Consider the following 20,424-nt stretch of genomic DNA (forward strand, 5'->3'; position numbering starts at 1 on the left):
GGAAATTATACTAGTTCAACCCTAGTAGCATGGAATTTTAAAAGAAAGATATTTCTAATTGATCCTACACATGTTTTAAATATGGATATGCATGGTTTAAATAAGTTAAATATACAAATGACCTATGGGATCCAAAACTCATTAAATTCGCAAGTGAACGTGCGGTGGGATATTTACCCGAGTCAAACAAACCATTATTTTGCCCAATTACAAGAAAGGTAACCTAACAATCATAGATACTTGTAAAGTGATTTATCGGTCAATCATGTGTAAGGGGCTATATTTTGTAAGAAATGACTTATGGATTGGTAGTCAACACTGAAATAAAAATCCCCCGCATCCCCCTTTTCCCAAGGATTGCGAAACCTAATATATAAAAACTAGAAAGAATATCCAATCCCTTAAAATTACGGAGACTTTTTGGAATTATCTCTATCTACTTTTGAGCATTTCCATTTTATATGTCTAGTTTTTTCTTAAATAAAACTTGAGTTTTCACTTTTTCCTTTATCTTGTAAATAAAGAGATAAAAAAGCAAGTAGATCACAACAAAATGAAAATTTTAGAGTTTATGTATGAAATTTTTTTTAAAACAACAACAAATGTAAATAAAGAAAATTTATTCACACATTACAAATGAATGCAAGAGTTTTTGTATCCAAGTTTGGGAAATTCCACTAGTTCAACACTAATAGCCTGAAATTTTACAAGAAAGAAATTTCTAATTAATCTTACACTTGCTTTAAATATGGATATGCATGCTTGAAACATATTAAAGATGCAAATGGCCTATGGGATCCAAACCTCATTAAATTCTTAAGTGAACGTGCGGTGGGATATGTAGCCGAGTCAAACAAGCCATTATTTTGCCCATTTAAAAATTAGCTGACCTAACAATCACAGATGACTGTGAAGTGATTTATCAGTCAATCATGCGTAACGGGCTATATTTTTGTAAGAAATGACTTATACTCCCCCTTTTTACCGACAATTACAAAAACTAATATATAAAAACTAGAAAGAGTTTGCAATCACTAAAAATTTCTGGCACTTTTTGGAATTATCACTCTCTACATTTGTGCATTTCTAGTTTAGTTGTATAATTTTTTCTTAAATCAAAACCTGGGATTTCACTTTTTCTTTTATCTCATAAACAATTACATAAAAAGGTAAATTGATTACAACAAAATGAAAATTTTAGTGTTCATATGTGCAAAATATTTAAAACAACCAGAAATGTAAGTAAAGAAAATTTATTCACACAATACAAATGAAGACAAAAGTTTTGAAATGCAAGTTTGGGAAATTCCACTAGTTCAACCCTAATAGCATGGAATTTTATTAGAAAGTGATATCTAATTGATCCAACACATGTTTTAAATATGGATATGTATGCTTGAAGCATGTTAAAGATGAAAATGACCTATGGGAACCAAACCTCATTAAATTCTCAAGTGAACGTGTGGTGGGATATTTACCTGAGTCAAACAAGCCAATATTTTGCCCATTTTAAAAAAAGATGACCAAATAGTCATAGATGATTTTAAAGTGATTTATCGGTCAATCATGCGTAACGGGCAATATTTTTGTCAGAAATCACTTATGGATTGGGAGTCAACACTTAGTTAAAAAGCCCCCACCTCCCCCTTTTCCTGACTATTGTGAGGCCTAATATATGAAAAACTAGAAAGAGTTTGCAATCCCTAGAAATTATGGGAAGTTTTTGGAATTTTCTCTCTCTACTTTTGTGCATTTCCATTTTAGATGTATATTTTTTTCTTAAATTAAAACCTGAGTTTTCACTTTTCCTTTTATCTCATAAACAAAGACATAAAAAGGTAAATATATCATAAAAAAATAAAAATTTTAGAGTTTATCTATGTAAAATATTTAAAACAACCAGAAAAGTAAGTAAAGAAAATTTATTCACACAATACAAATGAAGACAGAGATTTTGATATGCAAGTTTGGGAAATTCCACTAGTTCAACCCGAAAAGATAGGAATTTTATAAGAAAGCAAATTCAAATTAATCCTACACATGTTTTAAAGAAGCATATGCATGCTTGAAACATGTTAAAGATGCAAATGACCGATGGGATCCAAACGTCATTAAATTCTCAAGTGAATGTGCGGTGGAATATTCACCCGAGTCAAACAAGCTATTATTTTGCCCATTTACAAAAAATCTGACCAAAAAATCATAGATGAATTTAAAGTGATTTATCGGTCAATCATGCGTAACGGGCAATATTTTTGTGAGAAATGACTTATGGATTGGGTGTCAACACGCAGTTAAAAATTCCCTGCCACCTCCTTTTCCCGACGATTGCGAAACCTAAAAACAAGAATTAGATTGCAATCCCTAAAAATTACGGACACTTTTTGGAATTATATATCTCTACATTTGTGAACTTCTATTTTAGATGTATACTTCTTTAATAAATAAAAACTTGAGTTTTCACTTTTCCCTTTATCTTGTAAACAAAGATATAAATAGGCGAATATATAACAACAAAATGAAAATTTTACAGTTTATGTAAGCAAAAAAATTTAAAACCACAACAAAGGTAAGTAAAGAAAATTTATTCACACACCAAAAATGAACATAAAAGATTTCATATCCAAGTGTTGGAAATTGCACTAGTTCAACCCTAATAAAATTGAATTTTATAAGAAAGAAATTTCTAATTGATCCTACACATGTTTTAAATAGGGATATGCATGTTTGAAACATGTTAAAGCTGCAAATGACCTATAGGATCCAAACCTCATTAAATTCTCAAGTGAAAGTGCGGTTTGATATCTACCCAAGTCAAACAGGCTATTATTTTGCTCATTTACAAAAAATCTGACCTAACAATCTTAGATGATTGTATAGTAATTTATCGGTGAATCATGCATAACAGGCTATATTTTTGTTAGAAATGTCTTATGGATTGGGTGTCAACACTCAGTTAAAAATCTCTCGCCTCCCCCTTTTCCTCACAATTGTGAAACCTAATAATATATAAAAATTATAGAGAGTTTGCAATCGCTAAAAATTATGGACCCTTTATGGAATTATCTCTCTCTACCTTTGTGCATACCAATTTTAGATGTATACTTTTTTCTTAAATATAAAATTGAGTTTTCTCTTTACTCTTTATCTCGTAAACAAAGTTATAAAAAGGATAATAGATCACAACAAAAAGAAAATTTTAGAGTTTATGTATGCAAAAAAATATAAAACAACTACAAATGTAAGTAAAGAAAAAATATTCACACTCCAAAAATGAACATAAAAGTTTTGATATCCAAGTTAGGGAAATTCCACTAGTTCAACCCTAATAGCTTGGAATTTTATGAGAAAGAAAATTCTAATTGAACCTACACATGTTTTAAATATGGATATGTATGCTGGAAACATATTAAAGATGCAAATGACCTATGGGATCCAAACCTCATTAAATTCTCAATGTGAATGTGAGATGATATATTTACATGAGTCAAACAAGCCATTATTTTGCCCATTTACAAAATAGCTTACCTAACAATCATAAATGATTGTAAAGTGATTTATTTGTCAATCATGCGTAATGGGCTATATTTTGGTAAGAAATGACTTATGGATTGGGAGTCGACACTCAATTAAAATCCACTGCCTCCCCCTTTTCCCGACGATTGCGAAACCTAGTATATAAAAAATAGAAAAAGTTTGAAATTTCTAAAAATTACGGCAACTATTTGGAATTATCTCTCTCTACATTTGTGCATTTTCATTTTAGATGCATAAGTTTTCACACACAACAAATGAAAAAAAACATTTTGATATACAAGTTTTGGAAATTCCACTAGTTCAACCCTTATAGCTTAAAATTTTATAATAAAAAGATTTCTAATTGATCCTACACATCTTTTAAATATGGATATGCATGCTTGAAACATGTTAATGATGATAATGACCTATGGGATCCAAACCCCATTAAATTCTCAAGTAAACGTGCGGAGGGATATTTACCCAAGTCAAACAACCCATTATTTTGGCCTTTTACAAAAAAAACATACCTAACAATCTTTGATGATTGTAAAGTGATTTAACGGTCAATCATACGTAATGGGCTATATTTTTGTAAGAAATTACTTTGAATTGGGAGTCAACACTCAGTTAAAAATCCCCCGCCTCCCCCTTTTCCCGACGATTGCGAAACCTAATATATAAAAACTAGAAAGACTTGGTAATCCCTAAAAAATACAGACACTTTTTGGAATTATCGCTCTACATTTGTGCATACCCATTTGATATGTATACGCTTTTCTTAAATCAAAACTTGATTTTTCACTTTTTCCTTTTTCCCGTAAACAAAGATATAAAAAGGCAAGTAGATCACAACAAAATGAAAATTTTAGAGTTTATGTATGCAAAAAAATATAAAACAACAACAAATTTATGTAAAGAAAATTTATTCACAAACCAAAAATGAACTCAAAAGTTTTGATATCCAAGTTTGGGAAATTCCACTAGTTCTACCCTAATAGCTTGGAATTTTTTATAAGAAATACATTTCTAATTGATCCTACACATGTTTGAAATGTAGATATGCATGCTTGAAACATGTTAAATACGAAAATGACCAATGGGCACCAAACCTCATTAAATTCTCAAGTGAAAGTGCCGTGAGATATTTACTTGAGTCAAACATGCTATTATTTTGTCCATTTACAAAAAAAGCTAACCTAACAACCATAGATGATTGAAAATTGATTTATCGGTCAATAATGATAACGGGCTATATTTTTGTAAGAAATGACTTATGGACTTGGAGTCAACACTCAGTTAAAATTCCCCCGCCTCCCCCTTTTCCCAATGATTACGAAAAATAATATATAAAAACAAGAAAGAGTTTGCAATCCGTAAAAATTATGGACACTTTTTGGAATTATCTCTCTCTACATTTGTGTATTTCCATTTTTTATGCATACTTTTTTCTTAAATCAAAACTTGAGTTTTCACTTTTCCCTTTATCTCATAAAAAAAGAGATAAAAAGGCAAATTGATCACAACAAAATGAAATTTTTAGAGTTTATGTATGCAAAAAACTTTAAAACAACAACAAATGTAAGTATAGAAAATTTATACACACACCAAAAATGAACACAAATGTTTTGATATACAAGTTTCGGAAATTCCACTAGTTCAACCCTAATAGCTTCGAATTTTAAAAGAAAGAGATTTCTTATTGATCCTGCACATGTTTTAAATATGGATATGCATGCTTGAAACATGTTAAAGAGGCAAATGACCTATGGGATCCAAACCTCATAAAATTGTCAAGTGAACGTACGGTGGGATATTTACGCGAGTCAAACAACCCATTATTTTGCCCATTTACAAAAAAAGCTTACCTAACAATCATAGATGAATGTAAAGTGATTTATCGGTCAATCTTACGTAATGGGCTATATTTTTTTAAGAAATGACTTTGAATTGGGAGTCAACACTCAGTTAAAATCCCCCGCCTCTCCCTTTTCCCGACGATTGCGAAAACTAATATATAAAAACTAGAAAGACTTTGTTTACCCTAAAAATTACAAACATTTTTTAGAATTATCGCTCTACAATTGTGCCTACCCATTTTAGATGTATACGCTTTTCTTAAATCAAAACTTGACTTTTCACTTTTACCTTTATCTCGTAAACAAAGATATAAAATAGATCAACAAAATGAAAATTCTAGAGTTTACGTATGCAAAAAAAATTTAAACAACAACAAATGTAAGTAAAGAAAATTTATTCACAAACCAAAAAAATTATTCTACCCTAATAGCTTGGAATTTTATAAGAAAGAGATTTCTAATTGATCCTACACATGCTTTAAATATGGATATGCATGCTTGAAACATGTTAAAGATGCAAATGGCCTGTGGGATCCAAACCTCATTAAACTCTCAAGTGAACGTGGGGTGGGATATTTACCTAAGTCAAACATGCCATTATTTTCCCCATCTACAAAAAAATTTTACCTAACAATCATAGATGATTTTAAAGTGATTTATCGGTCAATCATGCGTAATGGGCTATAGTTTTGGGAGAAATTACTTATGGATTTGAGTAAACACTCAGTTAAAAATCCCCTACCTCCCCCTTTTCTCGACGATTGTGAAACCTAATATATAAAAACTAGAAAATGTTTACAATTCCTAACAATTTTGAACACTTTTTGGAATTTTCTCTCTCTACATTTCTTTATTTCCATTTTAGATATATACCTTTTTCCTAAATCAAAACTTGAGTTTTCACTTTTCCCTTTATCTCATCATCAAAGAGATAAAAAGGCAAGTAGATCATAACCAAATAAAAATTTTAGATCTTTTGTATGCAAAAAATTAAACACAACAACAAATGTAAGTAAGGAAAATTTATTCACATACCCCAAATGAACACAAAATATTTGATATACAAGTTTGGGAATTCCACTTGTTCAACCCTAATCGCTTGGAATTTTATAGGAAAGAGATTTCTAATTGATCCTACACATGTTTTAAATATGGATATGCAAGCTTGAAACATGTTAAATATACAAATGACCAGTGGGATCCAAACCTCATTAAATTCTCAAGTGAACGTGAGGTTTGATATTTACCCGAGTCAAACAAGACATTATTTTGCCATTCACAAAAAAGCTTTCCTAAAATTCATAGATGATTGTAAAGTGATTTATCGGTCAATCATGTGTCACGGCCTATAGTTTTGGAAAAAATTTCTATTGGATTTTGAGTGAAAACTCAGTTAAAAATCCCCTGCCTCCCACTTTTTCTGACAATTGTAAAACCTAATATATAAAAACTAGAAAGAGTTTGCTATCTCTAAAAATTACAGACACTTTTATGAATTATCTCTCTCTACATTTGTGCATTTCCATTTTAGATGTGTACTTTTTTCTTAAATCAAAACTTAAGTTTTCACTTTTCCCTTTATCTCGTAAACAAAGAGACAAAAAGGCAAATAGATCACAACAAAATATTTTTTTTTTAATTTATGAATGCAAAAAATTTTAAACAACAACAAATGTAAGAAAAGAAAATTGATTCTCACACCACAAATGAACACAAAAGTTTTGATATACAAGTTTGGGAAATTCCACTAGTACAACCCTAATAGCTTGGAATTTTGTAAAACACAGATTTCTAATTGATCTTACACATGTTTTAATTATGGAAATGGATGCTTGAAACATGTTAAAGATGTAAAATAACCTATGGGACCCAAACCACAATAAATTCTCAAGTGAATGTGCGGCGGGAGATTTACCCGAGTCAAACAAACCATTATTTTGCCCATTTACAAAGAAGTTGACCTAACAATCATATATGATTGTAATGTAATTTATTGGTCAATCATGCGTAATAGGATATAATTTTTTAAGAAATGACCTTATGGATTGGGAGTCAACACTCAATTAAACACCCCCCCCCCCCCCCCCCCCCCCCCCCCCCCCCCCCCCCCCCCCCCATTTCTAGATGATTATGAAACCTAATATATAAAAACTAGAAAGAGTTTGCAATCCCTAAAATTTGTAGACATTTTTTTGGAATTATCACTCTCTACATTTGAGCATTTCCATTTGAGATGTATACTTTTTTCTTAAATGAAAACTAGAGTTTTCACTTTTCCCTTTATCTCGTAAACAAAAAAATAAAAAGGCAAATAAATCATAACAAAATGAAAATTTTACAGTTTATGTATGCAAAAAAATTTAAAATAACAACAAATGTAAGTAAAGAAAATTTATTCACACACCGCAATTGAACACAAAAGTTTGGATATCCAAGTTTGGAAAATTCATCTAGTTCAAACCTAATAGCTTGGAATTTTATAAGAAAGAGATTTCTAATTGATCCTACACACGTTTTAAATATGGATATGCATCGTTGAAATATGTTAAAGATACAAAAGACCAATGGGATCCAAACCGCATTAAATTCTCAAGTGACCGTGCGGTGGGATATTTACCCAAGTCAAACAAGCCATTATTTTGCCCATTTACAAAAAAACTTACCTAATAATCATAAATGATTGTAAAGTGATTTATCGATCAGTCATGCGTAGCAGGCTATATTGTTTTCTAAGAAATGACTTATGGATTGGGAATCAACACTCACTTAAAAATCCTGGTGTCCCCCTTTTCCCGACGATTGGAAAACCTAATATATAAAAACTAGAAAGAGATTGCAATCGCTAAAAATCATGGACACTTTTTGGAATTATATCTCTCTAAATTTGTGCATTTCCATTTTAGATGTGTACTTTTTTTCTTAAACCAAAACTTGAGTTTTCACTTTTCCCTTTATCTCATTAATAACGAGATAAAAAGTCAAATAGATCACAACAAAAGGAAATTTTTAGAGGTTATGTATGCAAAAAAATTACATCAACAAAAAAATTACATAAATAAAATTTATTCATACAGCACAAATGAACACAAAAGTTTTGATATCCAAGTTTGGGAAATTCCACTAGTTCAATCCTAATAGCTTGGAATTTTATAAGAAAGAGATTTCTAATTGATCCTACCCGTGTTTAGAATATGGATATGGATGCTTGAAACATGTTTAAGATGCAAATGACCTATGGGATCCAAACCACATTAAATTCTCAAGTGAACGTGCGGTGGGATACTTACCCAGGTCAAACGAGAAGTTAATTTTCCTTTTTAAAAAAAAGCTGATTGTAAAATGATTTATTGGTCAATCATGTGTAAAGTGCTATATTTTTGTATGAAATGACTTATGGAATGAGACACAACCCTCAGTAAAAATTCCCTGGCCTCCCCCTTTTCCCAACGATTGCAAAACCTAATATTTAAAAACAAGAAAAAGTTTGCAATCCCTAAAAATTATGGACACTTTTTGGAATTATCTCTCTCTACGTTTGTGCAGTTCCATTTATTCACACACCACAATTGAACACAAATGTTTTGATAAACAAGATTGGGAAATTCCACTAGTTCAACCCTAATAGCTTAGATTTTATAAAAAAGAGATTTCTAATAGGTCCTACACATGTTTTAAATATGGATATGTGTGCTTGAAACATTTTAAAGATGCAAACGACCTATGGGATCGAAACCTCATTAAATTCTCAAGTGAACCTGGGGTGGGATATTTACCCAAGTCAAACAAGCTATTATTTTACCCATTTACAAAAAAACTGACCTAACAATCATATATGATTGTAAAGGGATTTATCGGTCAAGCATGCGTAACTGGATATATTTTTGTAAGAAGTGACTTACGGATTGGGAGTCAATGCTCAGTTAAAAACCCCCCACCTCCCCCTTTTCTCGACGATTGCAAAACATATTATATAAAAACCAGAAAGAGTTTGCAATCCCCAAAAATTTCGATCACTTTTTGGAATTATCTCTCTCTACATTTGTGCAGTTCCATTTAAAATGTATACTTTTTTCTTAAATCAAAACTAGAGTTTTCACTTTGACCTTTTCTCGTAAACAAAAGAATAAAAAGGCAAATAGATCACCAAAAAATTCTGTTTATGTATGCAAAAAAATTTAAAACAACAACAAAAGTAAGTAAAGAAAATTTATTCACTCTCCACAATTGAACACAAAAGTTTGGATATCGATGTTTTGGAAATTCCACTGGTTCAACCCTAATAACTTGGAATTTTATAAGAAAGAGATTTCAAATTGATCCTACATATGTTTTAAATAAGGATATGCATGCTTAAAACACGTTAAAGATACAAATGACCTATGTGATCCAAACCCCATTAAATTCTCAAGTGAACGTGTGGGGGGATATTTACCCGAGTCAAACAAGCCATTATTTTTCCCATTTACAAAAAGGCTTATGTAACAATCATAGTTGAATGTAAAGAGATTTATCAGTCAATCATGCATAACGGGCTATATTTTTTGTAAAAAATGATTTATGGATTAGGAATCAAAGCTCAGTTAAAACTCCCCCACCTCACCCTTTTCCTGATGATTGCGAAACCTAATTTATAAAAACTAGAAAGAGTTTGCAATCCCTAAAAATTACGGACACTTTTTGGATTTATCTCTCTCTACATTTTTTCATTTCCCATTTAGATGTATACTTTTTTCTTAATTAAAACTTATATTTTCACTTTTCCCTTGATCACATAAACAACGAGATAAAAAGGCAAATAGATCACAACAATATGAAAATTTTAGAGTTTATGTATGCACAAAATTTAAAACAACAAGAAAAGTATGTAAAGAAAATTTATTCACACACCACAAATGAAAACAAAAGTTTTGATATCCAAGTTTGAGATATTCCACTAGTTCAACCCTATTAGTTTGAATTTTTTTAAGAAAGAGATTTCTAAATGATTCTACACATGTTTTAAATTTGGATATGCATGTTTGAAACATATTAAAGATACAAATAACCTATGGGATCCAAACCTCATTAAATTCTAGAGTGAACGTCGGGTGGGACATTTACCCGAGTCTAACCAGTTATTATTTTATCCATTTAATAAAAAACTTACCTAACATTCATATATGATTGTAAAGTGATTTATCGGTCAATCATGCGTAACATGATATATTTTTGTAAGAAATGACTGAAGGATTGGGAGTCAACACTCAGTTAAAAATCCCCTGTCAGCCCCTTTTTCCGACGATTGTGAAACCTAATATGTCAAATCTAGAAAGATTTTGCAATCCCTAAAATTTATGGACACATTTTGGAATTATCTTTCTCTACATATATGCATTTCCATTTCAGATGTATACTTTGTCTTTAAATAAAAACTTGAGTTTTCACTTTTCCCTTTATATCGTAAACAAAGAGATATTAAGGCAAATATATCACAATAAAATAAAAAAATTTGAATTTGTGCATGCAAAAAATTTAAAACAACAAAAAATGTAAGTAATGAAAAATTATTCACACACCACAAATGAACACAAAAGTTTTGATATCCACGTTTGAGATATTACACTAGTTCAACCCTAAAAGCCTAGAATTTTATAAGAAAGTGATTTCTAATTGATCCTACAGATTCTTTAAATATGGATATACATGCTTGAAACATGTTAAAGATGCAAATGACCTATGGGATCCAAACCTCATTAAATTCTAAAGTGAACGTGCGGTGGGATATTTACCCGAGTCAAACAAGCCATTATTTTGCCCATTTACAAAAAACCTTACCTAACAATCATATATGATTGTAAAGTTATTTATCGGTCAATCATTCATAAAGGGATAATATATTTTTGTAAGAAACTACTTATGGATTGGGAGTCAACAGTCAGTGAAAAAACCCTTGCCTCCCCTTTTCCCAACGATTGCAAAACCTAATATATAAAAACTAGAAAGATTTTGCAATACCTAAAAATTACGGACAATTATTGGAATTATCTCTCTCTACATTAGTGCATTTCCATTTGAGATGTATACTTTTTTCTTAAATCAAAACATGAGTTTTCAGTTTTCCCTTTATCTCGTAAAAAGAAGATAAAAAGGCAAATAGATCACAACAAAATGAAAATTTTATAGTTTATATATGCAAAAAAACTTTAAAAAACAAAAAATGTAAGTAAATAAAATTTATTCACAAACCACAATTGAACAAAAAAGTTTTGATATCCAAGTTTAGGAAATTCCACTAGTTTAACACTAATAACTTGAAATTTTATAATAAAGAGATTTCTAATTAATCCTACACATGTTTTAAATATTAATATGCATGCTTGAAACATGTTACGATGCAAATGACCTATGGGATCCAAACCACATTAAATTCTCAAGTGAACATGCGGTGGGATATTTACTCGAGTCAAACAAGCCATTATTTTGCCCAATTACAAAAAGCTTACCTAACAATCATAGATGATTGTAATGTGATTTATAGGTCAATCATGCATAATAGGCTATATGTTTTTCTAAGAGATGTATTATGGATTAGGAATCAACACTTAGTTTACAATCCCCCACCTCCCCCTTTTAATGACGATTGTGAAACCTTAATATATAAAAACTTGAAAGAGTTTGCAATCCCTAAAAATTTCGGACACTTTTTGGAATTATCTCTCTCTACATTTGTGCATGTCCATTTTAGACGTATATTTTTTTCTTTAACATAACTTGAATGTTCACTTTTAATTTTATCTCGTAAGCAATGAGATAAAAAGGCAAGTAAATCACAACAAAATGAAAATTTTATAGTTTATGTATGCAAAAAATTTAAAACAACAACAAAAGTACGTAAATAAAATGTATTCATACACCAAAAATGAACACAAAAGTTTTGATATCAAAGTTTGGGAAATTCCACTAGTTCAACCCTAATAGCTTGAAATTTTATAAGAAAGAGATTTATAATTTATCCTATCGTGTATAGAATATGGATAAGAATGCTTGAAACAGGTTTAGGATGCAAATGACCTATGGGATCCAGACCTCATTAAATTCTCAAGTGAACATGCGGTGGGATATTTACCCGAGTCATACAATCCATTATTTTACCCATTTATGAAAAAGGTAACCTAGTATTCATAGATGATTGTAAAGTGATTTATCGGTCAATCATGCTTAATGGGATATATTTTTGTAAGAAATGACTTATGGATTGGGAGTCAACACTCAGTTAAAAATCCCCTACCTCCCCCTTTTCCCTATGATTGCGAACCGAATATATAAAAACTAGAAAGATTTTGCAATCCATAAAAATTATAGAAAGATTTTATTCATACACCACAAATGAACACAAAAGTTTTGATATCCTTGTTTGGGGAATTCCACTAGTTCAACCCTAATAGCTAATAATTTTATAAGAAAGAGATTTCTAATTGATCCTACTCGTGTTTAGAATATGGATATGGATGCTTGAAAGATGTTTAAGATGCAAATGACCTATGGGATCCAAGCCTCATTAAATTCTCATGTGAACGTGCGGTGAGATATTTACCCGAGTCAAACAAGCCATTATTTTTCCCATTTAAAAAAAAAAGCAAACCTAATATTCATAGATGATTGTAAAGTGATTTATTTGTCAATCATACGTAACGGGCTATATTTTTGTAAAAAATGACTTATAGATTGAGACTCAACCTGCAGTAAAAATTCCCTTGCCTCCCCCTTTATTCGAGGATTGCAAAACCTAATATATAAAAACAAGAAAGAGTTTGCAATCCAGAAAAAAATATGGACATTTTTTTCAATTATCTCTCTCTACATTTGTGCATTTCAATTTTAGATGTATACTTTTTTCTTAAATCAAAACTTGAGTTTTCACTTTTCCCTTTATCAAGTAAACAAACAGATAAAAAGGCAAACAGATTACAACAAAATAAAAAATTTTGAATTTATGAATGCAAAAAATTTAAAACAACAACAAATGTAAGTAAAGAAATTTATTCACACACCACAATTGAACACAAAAATTTTGATACCAAGATTGGGAAATTCCACTAGTTCAACCTTAAAAGCTTGGAATTTTATAAGAAAGAGATTTCTAATTGATTCTACACATGTTTTAAATATCGATATGCATGCTTGAAACATGTTAAAGATGCAAATGACCTATTGGATCCAAACCTCATTAAATTCTCAAGTGAACATGCGGTGGGATATTTACCTGAGTCAAACAAGCCATTATTTTACCCATTTACAAAAAAGGTTACCTAAGAATCATATATGAGTGTAAAATGATTAATCAGTCAATCATGCGTAACGGGATATATTTTTTTAAGAAATGACTTATGGATTGGGAGTCAACGCACAGTTAAAAATCCCCCACCTCCCCTTTTTCCCGATGCTTGCGAAACCTAATATATAAAACCTAGAAAGAGTTTGGAATCCCCAAAAATTTTGGACACTTTTGGAATTATCTCTCTCTACATATGTGCATTTCCATTTGAAATGTATTCTTTTTTCTTAAATCAAATCTTGAGTTTCACTTTTCCCTTTATCTCGTAAACAAAAAGATAAAAAGGAAAATAGATCACAACAAAATTAAAAAATTTCAATTTATGTATGCAAAAAAAATTAAAACAACAACAAATGTAACTAAAGAAAATTTATTCACTTTCCACAATTGAACACAAAAGTGCTGATATCCAACTTTGGGAAATTTCACTGGTTCAACCCTAATAGCATGGAGTTGTTATAAGAAAGATATTTCTAATTGATCCTACACTTATTTTAAATATAGATATGCATGCTTGAAACATGTTAAAGATGCAAATGACCTATGGGAACCAAACCACATTAAATTCTCAAGTGAAGGTGCGGTGGGATATTTACCCGAGTCAAACAAGGCATTATTTTTCTTTTTTACAAAAAAACTTACATAACATTCATAGTTGAATGTAAAGTGATTTATCGGTCAATCATGTTTAACGGGCTATATTTTTTGTAAGAAATGACTTATGGATTGGGAATGAAAGCTCAGTTAAAAATCCCCCGCTTCACCCTTTTCCTGACAATTGAGACACCTAATATATAAAAACTAGAAAGAGTTTGCAATCCCTAAAAATTACGGACAATTTTTTGATTTATATCTCTCTACATTTGTGCATTTCCATTTTAGATGTATACATTTTTCTTAAACCAAACTTGAATTTTCATTTTTCCCTTGATCTCGTAAACAATGAGATAAAAAGGCAAATAGATCACAACAATATGAAAATTTATAGTTTTTGTATGCAAAAAATTTAAAACAACAACAAAAGTACATAACGAAAACATATTCACACACCACAAATGAAAACAAAAGTTTTGATATCCATGTTTTTGAAATTCCACTAGTTCAACCCTATTAGCTTGGAATTTTATACGAAAGAGATTTCTAATTGATGCTCACATGTTTTAAATAATGATATGCATGCTTGAAACATGTTAAAGATGAAAATGACCTATGGGATCCGAACCACATTAAATTCTCAAGTGAACATGGAGTGGGATATTTACTCGAGTCAAACAAGTTATTATTTTACCCATTTAATAAAAAGCTTACCTAACAATCATATATGATTGTAAAGTGATTTATCGGTCAATTATACGTAACAGGATATATTTTTCTAAGAAATGACTTATGGATTGGGAGTCAACACTCAGTTAAAAATTTCCCGCCTGCCCTTTTTTTCGACGATTGTGAAACCTAATATAGAAAAGTATAGAAAAATTTTGCAATCCCTAAAAATTACAGACACTTTTTGGAATTATCTCTCTCTACATTTGTGCATTGCAATTTTAGATGTATACTTTTTCCTTAAGTCAAAACTTAAGTTTTAACTTTTCCCTTTATGTCATGAACAAAAAGATAATAAGGCAAATAGATCACAACAAAATATAAAAATTTGAATTTGTGCATGAAAAAAATTTAAACAACAAGAATTGTAAGAAAAGAAAATTTATTCACACACCACAAATTAACACAAAAGTTTTGATATCTATGTTTGGAAAATTCAACTAGTTCAACCCAAATAGCTGGAATTTTATAAGAAAGTGATATCTACTTGATCCTACAGATGTTTTAAGTATGGATATGCATGCTTGAAACAATTTAAAGATGCAAATGACCTATGGGATCCAAACCTCATTAAATTATCAAGAGAATGTGCAGTGGGATATTTACCTGAACCAAACAATTCATTATTTTTCCCATTTACAAAAAAACATACCGAATAATCATACATGATTGTAAAGTAATTTATCGGTCAATCATGCGTAACAGGATATATTTTTGTAAGAAATTACTTATGGATTGGGAGTCAACAATTAGTTGAAAATCCCCCATTTGCCCGTTTTTTCGACAATTGCGAAACCTAATATATAAAAACTAGAAAGATTTTACAATCCCTAAAAATTATGGCCACTTTTTGGAATTATCTCTCTCTACATTTGTGCATTTCCATTTGAGATGTATACTTTTTTCTTAAATGAAAACATGAGTTTTCACTTTTCCCTTTATCTTGTAAACAAAAAGATAAAAAGGCAAATAGATCACAACAAAATGAAAATTTTATAGTTTATGTATGCAAAACAATTTAAAAGAACAACAAATTTAAGTAAAGAAAATTTATTCACCCACCACAATTGAACACAAAAGTTTTGATATGCAAGTTTGGGAAATTCCACTAGTTTAACACTAATACCTTGGAATTTTATAAGAAAGATATTTCTAATTGATCCTACACTTGTTTTAAATATGAATATGCATGCTTGAAAGATGTTCAAGATGCAAATGACCTATGGGATCCAAACCACATTAAATTCTTAAGTGAACGTGCCATGGGATATTTACCCAAGTCAAACAAGCCATTATTTTGCCCAATTACAAAAAAGCTTATCGGTTAACCATGCACAACAAACTGTTTTTTTGTCAGAAATGACTTATGGATTAGGAATCAACACTCAGTTTAAAATCCCCCACCTCCCCCTTTTCCTAACGATTGCGAAACCTTATATATAAAAACTAGAAAGAGTTTGCAATCCCTAAAAATTTCAGACACTTTTTGGAATTATCTCTATCTACATTTGTGCATGTCCATTTTAGATGTATACTTATTTCTTAAATCAAAACTTGAGTTTTCACTTTTCCCTTTATCTCGTAAACAAAAAGATAAAAAGGCAAATAGATCTCAACAAATTGAAAATATTAGAGTATGCAAAAAATTTAAAACAACAACAAAAGTTCATAAAGAAAATTTATCCACACACCACAAATGAACACAAAAGTTTTGATATCCAAGTTTGGGAAATTCCACAAGTTCAACCTTAATTGCTTGGAATTTTATAAGAAAGAGATTTTTAGTTGATCCTACACACGTTTTAAATATGGATATGCTTGCTTGAAATATGTTAAAGATGCAAAAGACCTATGGGATCCAAACCACATTAAATTCTCAAGTGAACATGCGGTGGGATATTTACCAGAGTCAAACAAGCCATTATTTTTCCATTTACAAAAAAGTTTACCTAATATTCATAGATGATTGTAAAGTGATTTATCGGTCAATCATGCATAACAGGCTATATTTTTTGTATGAAATGACTTATGGATTGGAAATCGGCACTCAATTAAAAATCCCCCACGTCCCCCTTTTCTCGACGATTGTGAAACCTAATATCTAAAAACTAGAAAGAGATTGCAATCCCTAAAAATTATGGCACTTTTGGAATTATCTCTCTCTAAATTTGTGCATTTCCTTTTTATATGTATACCTTTTTCTTAAACCAAACTTGAATTCTCACTTTTCCCTTGATCTCGTAAACAATGAGATAAAAAGGCAAATAGATCACAACAATATGAAAAATTTTGAGTTTTTTTATGCAAAAATTTTTAAACGACAACAAAAGTACGTAAAGAAAATTTATTCACAAACCACAAATGAAAACAAAAGTTTTGATATCCAAGTTTGAGAAATTCCACTAGTTCAAACCTAATAACTTGGAATTTTATAAGAAAGAGTTTTCTAATTGATCCTACCCGTGTTTAGAATATGGATATGGATGTTTGAAACATGTTTAAGATGAAAATGACCTATGGGATCCAAACCTCATTAAATTCTCAAGTGAACGTGCGGTGGGATATTTACCCGAGTCAAACAAGCAATTATTTTTCCCTTTTACAAAAAAGATAACCTAATATTCATAGATGACTGTAAAGTTGTTTATTGGTCAATCATGTGTAACGGGCTATATTTTTGTAAGAAATGATTTATGGAAAAAGACTCAACCCGTAGTAAAAATTCCCTTCCCTCCTCCCCCCTTTCCTGAAGATTGTGAAACCTAATAAATAAAAACTAGAAAGAGTTTGTAATCCCAAAATAATTATGGACACTTTTTGGAATTATCTATCTCTACATTTGTACATTTCTATTTTAGATGTATACTTTTTTCTTAAATCAATACTTGAGATTTCACTTTCACCTTTATACCGTAAACAAAGAGATAAAAAGGCAAAAAGATTACAACAAAATAAAAAAATTTGAATTTAAGAATGCAAAAAATTTAAAACAACAACAAATGTAAGTAAAGAAATTTATTCGCACACCACAATTGAACACAAAAGTTTTGATAACCAAGATTGGGAAATTCCACTAGTTCAACCCTAACAGATTGGAATTTTATAAGAAAGAGATTTCTAATTGATCCTACACATGTTTTAAATATGGATATCCATGCTTGAAACATGTTAAAGATGCAATTGACCTATGGGATCCAAACCTCATTAAATTCTCAAGTGAACGTGGGGTGAGATATTTACCCAAGTCTAACAAGCCATTATTTTACCCATTTACGAAAAAGCTAACCTAACAATCATATTTGATTGTAAAGTGATTTATCGTCAAGCATGCATAACGGGATATAGTTTTGTAAGATATGACTTATGGATTGGGAGTCAAAGCTTAGTTAAAAATTCCCTACCTCCTCCTTTTCCCGACGATTGGAAAACCTATTATATAAAAACTAGAAAGAGTTTGCAATCCACAAAAAAATTTCACACTTTTTTGAATATCTCTCTCTAGATTTTTGCATTTCCATTTGAGATGTATACTTTTTCTTAAATCAAAACTAGAGTTTTCACTTTTTCCTTTTTCTCGTAAACAAAAAGATAAAAAGGCAAATAGATCACAACAAAATGAAAATTTTACAGTTTATTTATGCAAAAAAATTTAAAACAACAATTAATATAAGTATAGAAAATTTATTCACTCTCCGCAATTGAACACAAAAGTTTGGTTATCCAAGTTTGGGAAATTCCACTAGTTCAATCCTAATAGCTTAGAATTTTATAAGAAAGAGATTTGTAATTGATCCTATAGAAGTTTTAAATATGGATATGCATGCTTGAAACATGTTAAAGATGTGAATGATTTAAGGGATCCAAACGACATTAAATTCTCAAGTGAACGTGCGGTGGGATATTTACCCAAGTCAAACAAGCCATTATTTTTCCCAATTACAAAAAAGCTTACCTAACAAACAAAGTTGAATGTAAAGTGATTTATCGGTTCATCATGCATAACGGGCTATATTTTTTTGTAAGAAATGACTTATGGATTGGGAATCAAAGCTCAACTAAAAATCTCCCACCTCGCCCTTTTCCAGACGATTGCGAAACCTAATATATAAAAACTAGAAAGAGTTTGCAATCAATAAAAATTACGGACACTTTTTGGATTTATATCTCTCTACATTTGTGCATTTCCATTTTAGATGTATACTTTTTTCTTAAACCAAACTTGAAATTTCACTTTTCCCTTGATCTCCTAAACAACAAGATAAAAAGCTAAAAAGTTCACAACAATATGAAAATTTTATATTTTATGTATGGAAAAAATTTAAAACAACAACAAAAGTACGTAAAGAAAATTTATTCACACACCACAAATGAAAACAAAAGTTTTGATATCCAAGTTTGGGAAATTCTACTAGTTCAACCCTATTAGATTGGAATTTTATAAGAAAGAGATTTCTAATTGATCCTACACATGTTTTAAATATGGATATGAATGCTTGAAACATGTTAAAGATGCAAATCACCTATGGGATCCAAACCTCATTAAATTCTCAAGTGAACATGAGGTGGGATATTTACGCGAGTCAAATAAGTTTTTATTTTACCCATTTAATAAAAAGCTTATCTAAGTATCATATATGATTTTAAAGTGATTTATCGGTCAATCATGCGTAACGGGATATTTTTTGAAAGAAATGACTTATGGATTGGGAGTCAACACTCAGTTAAAAATCCCCTATCTGCCTAATATGTAAAATCTAGAATGATTTTGCAATCCCTAAAAATAATGGACACTTTTTGGAATTATCTCTCTCTAGATATCTGCATTTCCATTTTAGATGTATACTTTTTCCTTAAATCAAAACTTGAGTTGTGACTTTTCCCTTTATCTCATAAACAAAGAGGTAATAAGGCAAAAAGATCACGACTAAATAAAAAAATTTGAATTTGTGCATGCAAAAAATTTAACAAAAAACAAATGTAAGTAAAGAAAAATTATTCACACACCACAAATGAACACAAGAGTTTTGATATCCAAGTTTGGGAAATTCCACTAGTTCAACCCTAATAGCCTCAAATTTTATAAGAAAGAGATTTATAATTAATCCCTCAGATGTTTTAAATATGGATATGCATGTTTGAAACATGTTAAAGATGCAAATGACCTATGGGATCCAAAACTCATTAAATTCTTTAGTGAAAACAAGCCATTATTTAGCCCAATTACAAAAAAACTTACCTAACAATCATAGATGATTGTAAAGTGATTTATCGGTCAATCAAGCATAATGGGCTATATTTTTTTGTAAGAAATGACTTATGGCTTAGGAATCAACACTCAGTTTAAAATCCCCCACCTCCCCCTTTTCCTTACGATTGCGAAACCTAATTGAAAAAAACTAGAAAGAGTTTTTC

The sequence above is a fragment of the Aristolochia californica genome, unplaced genomic scaffold (genome assembly GCF_029961685.1).
Source record: "Aristolochia californica isolate CCGP_79_NKW_82.1479 unplaced genomic scaffold, dmAriCali1.0.hap1 SCAF_6, whole genome shotgun sequence".
NCBI classification, from domain to species: Eukaryota; Viridiplantae; Streptophyta; class Magnoliopsida; order Piperales; family Aristolochiaceae; genus Aristolochia; species Aristolochia californica.